The sequence below is a fragment of the Catharus ustulatus genome, chromosome 2 (genome assembly GCF_009819885.2).
Source record: "Catharus ustulatus isolate bCatUst1 chromosome 2, bCatUst1.pri.v2, whole genome shotgun sequence".
Taxonomy (NCBI): domain Eukaryota; kingdom Metazoa; phylum Chordata; class Aves; order Passeriformes; family Turdidae; genus Catharus; species Catharus ustulatus.
In genome coordinates, this window is record NC_046222.1 from 118778851 (window position 1) to 118789670 (window position 10820).

The following is a 10820-nucleotide window of genomic DNA, read 5'->3' on the forward strand; positions in this document are numbered from 1 at the left end:
CAATATGTGGTGGGCATCAGGGCCTTCACCACCTCTATGATATGTGTGGAATCATTTTAATCTGTTCCCACTTGAGGATTATTGTGGAGCTCCTGGAGCAAAGGTACAAAGGTGACTGGGGAACTGGAGCACCTCAGTGGTGAGGAAATGCTGAGGGACATGGGCATGTTCAGCCTCAAGAAGAGACAGCTGAGAGGGGACTCCATTGTCATTGTCACTGTGAGCAGGGAGGGGTCAGAGCGTGGAGCAGGCTCTGACCTGTGCTGAGAAATGGGACAAGAGGAATGGGCAGAAAGTGGTGGACAGAAAGTTGCACCTGAAAATGAGGAAGTTTTTGTTGAGGGTGGGTGAGCACTGGAAGAGGAGGCCCAGAGAGACCATGGAGATCTTCCCTGGAGATGCTCAAAAGCTGTCTGGGCACAATCCTGGGTAACATGCTCAAGGGGCTCTGTGTGAGCAGGGAGGTTGGACTGGATGACCAACAGTGATCCCTCCCCAACTTACCCCTTCTGTGTTTATAAAAGGCACCCACATGTTCTTTGAGGTGATCTCCTCTGCAGCTGCCATCCCAGGGAATTACAGAGCAGTAGCTTCTGTGTCACTCATCATTCAGGACACACTGTGTGACAACAGGTCAGTTTGTACAATTACCTTCCGACATTTCCTGTGTTAGCAGCACCACTTAGCATAATCACTGCATGTGAACCATGCTCCCTGCTGTCAAATGCAAGCCCTTGGCAGTTACTGGTGAAGTTACAGTTAATGACAAACTCTTTGTTTGCACATTGTTAGGAAAGAGCCTGTCTCCCATTTCAGTTTGGCACAGGAAAAGCCTGTCTCCTATTTCAGTCTGAAATAGATAGATATGGGGTAGATGCTCATATATCAAGGATGCTTAGGCTGACCTTTGAACTTGCCCAAAATAGGTCCCAATTTTACCAATAAATTACTTATTTGTTCTTCTGTAATTCCAAGAAGTGCTGCTTGGGGACAATTGTATAACTGACAAACTTGGCCACACAGTCATGCTGGGGGTCACACGAGGCTGCCTGTAGCTGACTTGGTGCTTACACTCATATCTCCAGCTTGCAGAGACCTTTTCCCACTTGCTGGACTGGAAAGTCTACTTTTGTGCAGCATCCACCCCAGTAGACATCATAAATCAACAGAAGCCGTTTGCTAATTTTGAATGGGATTACACTGCACAAAAAAAACAGACTACCTCTGAAAAATTTAGGAGGAGGAAAAAGATACCTCTCATTCAAACTGGAAATCTTTTAAGAATCTGTCGGTAAGAAACAACAGTAACACAGCTATAATGTGGACAGGCAGAGACTGCAAATGTTTTTTTCATTTCTTCTGCCAGGTTTTAGCTGTCACATGTCATCTCTCTTACAGGGCTGAGACTGCAGTTTCAACACAGGATCAGATTTGCTTGCAAAAACAACTTTTCCACAGCATCATGCTGGACTAGAAGCAACTCTACACCTCTCAATTAATCTCTATACCAGCCAGACTTCCCCTTACTGTATTACCTAACTTCTAAAATGCATCACTGCAGTTATCACAGTTATCATAACTAAAAATAGATCAAGGAATAAAGGTGCAAAATGCCTGAACTGTAGCTAATATTATAAAAGTAGGCAAACATGAACTATCATTACCACCTTTTTAACCAGCTCAGATCAGTGTGATTAAATCCTGTGTCAGTAAAGTACTACAAGTCCCATCATAAAGCTGGTATTTCAAAGCCTTTTGTACCCTGCCTTCATGACTGAAGTCTGAGTATGCTACTATTTCTATCTGGCTGTATCTGGCTGCTGTCTTGTTCAAGATACGTTATTGAGTTCTCTTATCAAAACCAGGAGAAAAATCCAGCCCTGAGTTGGTTCCTGACCTACTGAACGAGGCAGGAGGGCTGGCCAGATAACGACCACACCTTCCAGGAGAATTCATTGACTGATCCTACACAGGGTGAGGCAGAGGGACACCACCCCAGGAGGTCACCTGCACTCCTGGCACCAGCTGGCACAGAAAACACAACCAGCAGCTGAAGGGGCTTGGGAGACAGGGAAGCCTCCAGGAATCCCTGACAGGGTGAGCCTTGGTGCCATTGGGAGTCCTGGGCACACCCCAGTGCTCAGGGGTAAGTGTCTCTGAGCAGGAAAAATTAAAAGAATACATAATTAAGCACATAAATAAATAGATAGGCCCCAAACTTTGCGCAACTGTTCTGTTTAATTTCAGATTATCTGTTTGTTATTTGAAGTTGCGTTTTTCATGAATACCATGAGGCAGACAGCTGCCTGCCCGTGCTGTTTGGTATGGGACAGTTTGATCCAGCTGAGAGGAGAAACAAGAATGAAAAAGGGGAAAAAAATGAAATCTTTTAATCTGCTCCAGCCCAGTGATAATTCACCAGTCCTCAAGAGATGAAGATTTGTGTGGGAAATTGATTGGTTTTTAATTTATTTTTATTTAAAGTAGCCTTTAAAGAGCTCCCATTAACAAACATATACTCTGGCCAGCTGGAATGATTAACCACAAACCCATCAGGCATGCACAGAATGAACCAGTGCCTTTCATCAGCATTTTTGGCTGTGTGGCAACTGCTTCATATAATGTGTCTTAGCTTCATTTTTGAGCAATTCCTACTGCATCACAAGAGAATCTGGGTGGAAAACTGTTTCTAAACAAAGTCAAACAGCGGTTCCTCAGAAACAGGAAACTTGGCCAAAGGAATCCACCGATTCTGTGGCTGCATTCATTGCATCAATAAACCTTTGAGTCGTGGGAAACAGAGGTAAATAATCCTTGTACCAAATACCTCCACTATTTTATGTTGTACCAGTTTTTGCATTAAAACTGGTTTTAGTGTTCCCAGGTCCCAGGTGCTTAGGCTGGGATCCATGAGGGATCCCAGGCACCAGAGGTATGCCCCTGCCTGCACGTATTTCAGAAGGTTTGGGGTGTGGTGGAAAGGCAGGAAGGGAAAGGAATTGTTTGGTTTAGTCTCCAGGGCAATGCTGCTGCAAACAGCAAGGAGGGAATCACTGAACTTTTGCACCTGGCAGAAGCCAGGTAAGAGGCTGGCAATAAACCTCCTACACAGGCCTGGCTTTACAGCTCAGCAATTTAACTTATCTCTCAGTACCCATCTTACAAAGCAAGCTATAATCTAAATCTCTGCACTGCCAGGTGATGGGATAGAGCACCCAGCCTGGCAGTGAACATTGGTATAACACACCTCTGATATATCCTATCTCAGCTGGAAGCTCAAGCAGTCAGCAGTTGCAGAGGTGAGCACAGAGCAGCTGCACCCAAAAGTGTATTTGAGCAGAGATAAAGTGCAGTTTAACAGCGTGCCAAACGCTGGTCGAGCTTTGCAAGGAGATAAGCAAGAAAGCACATGGCTCCCACAGTGTCCTTGTGTGAGTGGCAGGACTGTCACAGACCGGATGCAAACACAACTGGAAGGTCACTGCTTTCATTCACACTGTTTGTTTTTCAGGCAGGAAAGATTGGCATTTCCATCTCTGCTGCACCCCAACATGTCAAAGCTTGTGTCCCTGCTCACTGCCAAGGCAGCACAGACTATTTTTTGTCCTCTTGAGGTGCTGCTCCACACAGGTTGGCAGAATATCAGCAACTTAATGACACAGACAGTAATTAGAGCCTGCCTGAACTTTCACACTAGGAAAGATTGCGCTTCTGCTCACGAAATTTAGAAATAAATATTGATTTTTAGCTAAGGTGAGGTTCAAGATCTGAACAGTAGCTGCTATATGCTTCTCCCATCACAAAGTCTCTGCTCACCTTGCTGTCCCTGTGGGTCACAGCCACAGGGAATTGCCTTAAGGGCCTTTGGACACTCAGAGCACAGCAGGTGTTGCTGAACTAAACAATTTCCCCACTATTAGACCAACTTCTGATAGGCCAGGGGTAAAGGACTGCAGATAACAATTGCAGAATGGGCACTCTATTTGCTGCTAACATCTCATTCAGAGAGTAAACCCCTCCACAAAGCACAGCAAGAGTGGCTGGAGCTGCAGCTGTGCTCAGAAATGAATGCTTTAGGCTTGACTGAACTCACACAGGTGAGCACAGAGCATAGCTGGTCAGAGCATAAACCAAGCTGCAGGATTTTTTTTGTCTTGGATCTCATGGTATTCCTGCCATGCGGAATTTTATTCCTAATGGAAGAACCTCTCCTGTAATTATCCTTAGCCTGAGCAGTTGCATCACTGCAGGGCTGCAGGTGACATTTGTGGGACTGTGCTGAACCTCCCCCAGGTACCTGTGCTCAGTGCCTGCCTTACACAACTCACAGGCCCAGAGAGGAACCCAGTTACATCCCCAAACGTTATTATAGTTGCAAATGAGCTGGTTGGAATGTTAAATACCTTTCAAAAGGTGGGTGTGCTCCCCACACATTTCTAGGCAAAGCAGAGCCCTCCCCCACCTGATTAAAGCAGGTCCCTCCTGCTGAAATACTCTATTTTGTGTCTTGCTTATGCTGGGAGGAAAGCAGCCATACATGGAGCAAATTACACATCCAACACCTCCCAGTGCTTGCTGCTGTTCCCTAGGAAAATCCAGAAGCCTTGTGGCAAATACAACCATCAATATCTTTATAGAAAAAGCACAAATCCTCCCTCTTGAGTGTCTGAGATCCTGAGCCCTTGGGCAGCCACCAACTGCAGGGTACTCTGAAAAAAACGGGGGAATTGATTTCAGAGAGGAACAAACAGCTAATTGATTGGTCAAAAGCTTTGTCATTTAAGGGATCAGACTGACAAAAGCCAGTAGCAAAAATTAGCTTCATGTTCATCCCTTTCTCACAGTCAAGCTGAATTTTTGTTCCCATTCCTGCTAGCACATTCAGTTCATTAGGCCTCAGTAATAGATATTTATTTCTTTCCAAGCATCTGCTATTGCCAACACTTAGGACATCTCCTGGCCAGCAATGCTGCTGGCTGTCACCTCTTCATTTGCACTTGAATATGTTGCTTCAATTTTTGCTACTATGGCTGCACCATGAAAAATCTTCCACTGTTGCTCAAGTGGTTCAAAAAACCAGCTTGAAAACTCATTATTTCTTCATATCTCTGCATCTGCCCTCATCCTGGGATAAGAGCCCTAACCACACAAGATATTAGCTAAATATGTGGAAACACAAACACAACCAGGAGAGCTTCCCATGGGCTGGAAAGCCTCACTCTGCAGCCAAATCCAAAACTGCAAATAAAGTACACAGATTCAGGTGCTCACCAGCCTCATGTGAACAGTCTTTTTTGTTTCCGCCTGAACTGGAGAAGGATTAAGGTTTAACAACAGGAAGTAAAGAAGGTAAGCACAGCAAGATATAGCTACTGCTGGTCTGTACTGCCTTAGCCAAAAAACCTTGCTGTCCTCTGCTCAGAATGGCAAATGGAGTTTGCATTTTGGCTTCTGAGGAGAGCTTGGTTAAGACTGTCTGAATTATTTGGTTCATCTGATAACAAAATGGGGGAAGGGCAAAGAGAAAAACTCACATTTATTAGTAATACCAGGTAGGATCACCAATATGGGATGAATAACAGCCAAAAAAAGACTCAGTTTTTTTGGAGTACAGTAGTTTCACGAATACAAGCCGCACGGATTATAAGCCGCACCCCCGGTGCCTCGACAATGTTGCTGTCTTTGTCAATAGATAAGCCGCACCCCGAATATTAGCCGCACTTTCGTTCGTCGCGAGAATCCGTGCGCAGCTTTCACAAATTGGCCAATTAGTAACAGGATCGCGGCATAGCAGGCTTTACTGGCTCGGGGCGGGGCCAGGAAGGCTCGGCCCGCTCATGGTTGCCGACGGGGCCGGGTGGCCCAGCTCAGCGCCACGGCTCGGCGGGGCTGGCCGGGTGGTGCTGCCGCCGCCGCCGGGCTCGCTGGCCCCCCTCTCCCGTCAGCACCGCCCCGCTGCCGCGTTCGCTCGCCCGGCTGGCAGGGCTGCTGCCGCCGGGCTCGCCGCTCGCCCCGCTGCCGCTTTCGCTCGCCCCGCTGCCGCTTTCGCTCGCCCTGCGCCGCGCCTCGCGAGCGCCGCGCCCGCCCCGCCCCGCGGCGCTTTCGTGAGCGGCGCTTCTTTCGCGAGCGGCGCTTCTTTCGCGAGCGGCGCTTCGGCTCGCCGGGCGGCGCTTCTTTCGCGAGCGGCGCTTTCGCTCGCCGAGTGCCGCTTTCGCTCGCCCCGCCGGCAGGGCTGCCGCCGCCGCCACCAGGCTCGCCGGCCGCCCCCTCCCGTCTGCACCGCCGCCGCGTTTCCTCACCCTGGCCGGCACTGCAGGCCCCCGCACCGCCGGGCTCCCCCACGCTGCTGGCCCCGATTCTGCTGGGCTTCCCCCGCTGCCAGGCAGCCCCACCCGCCGGCCTTCCTGCTTCTGCCATGCTCCCCTGCACTGCTAGCCCCAGTTCTCCCGGGCTCCCCCGCCCTGCTGGCTCAGGCTCTGCCGCCCCCCCTGCCCCGCCCTGCTGGCTCAGGCTCTGCCGCCCGCCCCCGACACTGCTGGCCCCGCCTCTGCCAGGCTTTCCCACCTCTGCCGGGGCCGGCCGGGCTCCAGCTTGGCTTGGGGCTGCCGCGGGCTCTCACTTCCGTGTTGGCAGCTTTTAGAATTTTGTTAATAGATTAGCCGCCCCGGAATATTAGCCGCACTTCCGGGTTTCCACCAAAATTTTGGTCAAATTGGTGCGGCTTGTATTCGTGAAATTACTGTACTCTACAGCAGGCTTAGAAGCCATTCTAATCAGAGGGGAAATACACAACTAATAAAAAGAATATTGCAGGGTTACAACATGCTGTCATGGTACCAAGTGAAAATACATAGGTCCCTTGACCAGTCTGCACCAGAACTTAGCTGAGTGCAAGTTTATATTCCAGATACAGGAAATCAAAGTATAGAAACCATTCATTCTTCCATCAATTCACTTACAGGTGATGAAAATAGTCTGGCTCTGACTTTGGAAAGCATCTGATTCACAGTGTTTGAATTACCAGACATGTGGGCAACTGTGTCTGGTAACAGAGCAAGGGAGTCGTGTTCTGTGGAAAAGCAGGCTGTATTTTGCTTCAGTTGGAAACCTTTCAGCAAATATGCTAATAGAAGGGAGAAAGAACATTTATACACCCTAAAAGCAGCATGACAAAGGTACTGATCACATGAACATCTCCAAACATTGAAGTGAGGAGCCCCAGGGACTAAAAACCAGCAAGACATTGGGCAATGACCTGTAGTACATGAGTCAGCTTCAGGATTTGTGTTGGCTCGGTAGCTTGTCTCAACAAAGTTTTCTGTGCTTGTTTTATTGCAAAAAGAGAAAAAAAAAAAACATACCAAGAAGCCTGCATGGATGAACAAAGAGATCATGGCAAAACTCAGGCACAAAGGAGAGGCTGCAGAGGGTGGAGCAGGGGTGTGTAACATGGAAGGCACAGAGACACTGTCTGAGCACACAGAAACACAGGTAAAAAAGCCAAAATCCACCTGGAATTTGATCCATTCCTGGCTTTGATGAGATGCACCAATGAGTGCTGAGGGAGCTGGCAGATATCACTGCAAGGCCACTCTTGATAATGCTTGATGGATGATGGCAATTGTGAGCAGTGCCAGAGAAGCAGAGGAGAACAAACATCACCCCTGTCTTCGGGAAGAGAAAGAAAAAGGATTCATGCTGAACACAAGGCAGAATTGTATCTGTGTGGCAAAGAAGGTTGAAGGTATCCTGAGCTGCACTAGGCAAAATATTTCCTGCAGGTTGAGGGGGGTGATCCCTTCCCTCTCCTCAGCAATAACGAGGCCACTTCTGGAGTTCTGGGCTCCCCCCTACAATAAATAAATTAATCTAAAGGAGAGGGAGGGAAGGGCCACAAAGATAATGAAGAGACAAGTGTGTCTTCTGTGGGGAAAGGCTGAGAGAGCTGGGGCTGTGCTGCCAGGTGGGATTTGAGCTGTGTGTGGAAATTCTCCAGGGAGGGTGCAAAGAGCCAGGCTCTCTGCAGGAATGCCCAGAGAGAATGGACACACACAGCAGGCTCTGCCTGAGGATAAGTAGGTGGTCTGGCTTGAGCACCAGCAGAACCAGATCACTTCCAGAGGTCCCTTCCAAGCTCAACCACCCTGGGACTGTGGAAAGGTTATGACTGGATGTTGAAAGCACATAGCCATAACAGCACTCTCCTTCAGGTCACTCAACCCATGCTAAACGATGTTGAAAGAACAGGGAGGATGGGAAGGAAAAAAAAAAAATCTCTTTCAGTCTTGGCTTTTCTGTCAAGATAAACAATTATAAGCCAGTATTGCACTGCTGCCAGGTCTTAATTTTCCTTCAAGTTTGACTACACTCAGGGTATCACAGTGGAACACTGAGCAATCACAGCACCTCACTTGTCACATCAGCCATTGATGAGCCTGGGGAAAAGAAATCATGCCCAACAAAAACCAACTCCAAAGCAAAGCTCAGGCACACACAGGACAGGTTTATCCTGGTGAGCAGTCACTACAGATCAGTATGACTCCTTTGTATTTATCACTGAAAATCAAATGGAGTAAAAACTGTGTGGCCATGGCCAGCAGACCCACAGCCTTCACTGCAGACCAGCAAACGACCACAGGTGTCTGTGGCTCTGCATTTTTGTACACTGAGAGGTTTTGGAGGAATGCATTGGAGATCCATATCTGCTGCCTCCTCCTGCAGGATGGCAGGACAGCAGCAATGTGAGAAAAGAAGGGAAGGCACAGAGGATATCCAAGCACTAAGCTGGAACACAGTGCCCTTTCCATCCTCATGATTTTTTCTGCTGGGTGGTGCTTAATCACCGAGCCAGAGCACTTGGAAGACAAAACACAAGAAAATTTTGTATTTAAATCATAAGACCTTAAAGGGATATAGTGGGAAAAGCTGTTGAAATCCCTGGACACACAGGGGAATTACTCCAGCTGATGGGTTAAATTTAGGCTTGTTCCAAGCACGTAAAGAAGGAATTAGCCTAAAAAGCATTAAGGAAACATTGTCACATCCTTGAACTTTGTTATAGAGTGATTTTCTTTTATCTGGAGCAGGACATGGCACCTCTGAGTCAGATTCCAGCAATTAACTTGGACAATACTTGTGCTGTTGTGAGAGGAGCTCTCAGAGTGGGATTAGGATCTTCCAGAAGAGTAGCTCTCAAAAAAGCATGAGGGAAAAAACCACCAACATGACTTTCTCTTGACATTAGTGCAGCCAGAGATGGTTTTGATACTTCAGTACAGGTGCCTTCCACTTTTGTGTTTCAGTTCTAGAGAGAAAATAATTTCTACAAACTCAGTTTATTCCTCTGCTCTGTCTTCAACCCATCTAAATATATTGCATCAGGCATTCAAAGTTTTCCAAAAGTGAAGTGCCTCCGGAAATACTCTGGATTATCACTGCCACAGGAGAGAATGAGCAACTCCATTACAGCCCTGTTTGAGTGAATTACATGTTGTTGAAACACTACCATGAAGCTGACTGATTTATCAAGTCTTACTTTTAAAACGATTAAGTAGAGTGTGGGTGGCTTTGTTTGTTTTATAGTATAATAAAAGCTGACTTTCTAGACTTTTTTCAATTATTTAACTTCTAGCTTAATAGTAAAAAAAGAAACCAAGAAAAGTACAGGTTTATTCTAAAGTTTAAGTGATTTTTTTTGGTATGAGTTTTGCATATTAATATTTAAGTTCATCCAGCATGATTAAATAGCAAGCTCTCTACTTAGTCCAGGTAGAGGAGGTGAGATGAATGAGAACAGTGGTTGTATTACAAATATTTAAAAGTAATTATTATTTAATACTCTTTAATAATATTTCCAATCAATGGGTATGCCTTTTATGGTATGTTTATATAATGTAAAGTTCAACACTAACAGTGCATTAAGAAGTTTTTGACATCTGTAAAGTAAAGGGAGATGTCAGAAGGATTCAATTCAATGCAAGAGGGACGACCCAGAAACTGGCAGTTTGAATAAGTGCTGAACAGAATCCACCAAACATATTTTTCCACAATTGCTGAATTGTGAAATGATGCAACTATGGGCAAAAAAACCCCACCCTAGTGAAAAAACGCCCTTGGCAGCAAATGCCCATTGAAAGAAAAGCAAATTTCTCTGTGAAATGCCACAGCAGATCATGCCAGACCCACAGCTCAGCGAGATGCAGGAGCTCTCAAGGAGATAAAGAAAAGCTTCTGCCATGGCTGGCTGAAAACACAAGGGGTAAATATTGCTCAGTACCTGCACATCAAAAGCAGAGAGCCAGGGAAAAAAATAGTGCTTGACTGCAGAGCAAATAAAAGGGCTTTTTTTGGCCCTGTAGAGCTTGGAAAAGCAGGCTTAGAACCTGCCAGAATAGCCTCTGTGCTCGGCTCTACAGGAAACCAAATACAGGAACATCAGTCAAAACTAAGAGAACAGTTTCCTAATTATTTTCTTTTCTCAGTAGAAAGAACTAAGCAAAGTCTCAAGGGCCTGCTTCAGCTGAGAGATGCGAGTTGTTGGCAAAATCCTTGTTCTGAACATTTGCAAGTTGCACATTCATGCAAAAACATGTTTAAGTACAGGACAAAAGGTAGGCTGTCCTCCTAGAAAGAACTATCACAGATAGCTGTGATTTCCCAGAATAGCTAATTCTGGGAAAAGATCAAAGGTAGATGTTCCTGAGCTTTTTTCCATTGTTAGAGGTAGCTGGCCAGCCCTTAAACCAGCTGAATGTGCTACATTGAGTAATTCCATTTATTCCTCAGCTTGGCTAAAGAGCCAGCCCCCAATTTCTGAGTCA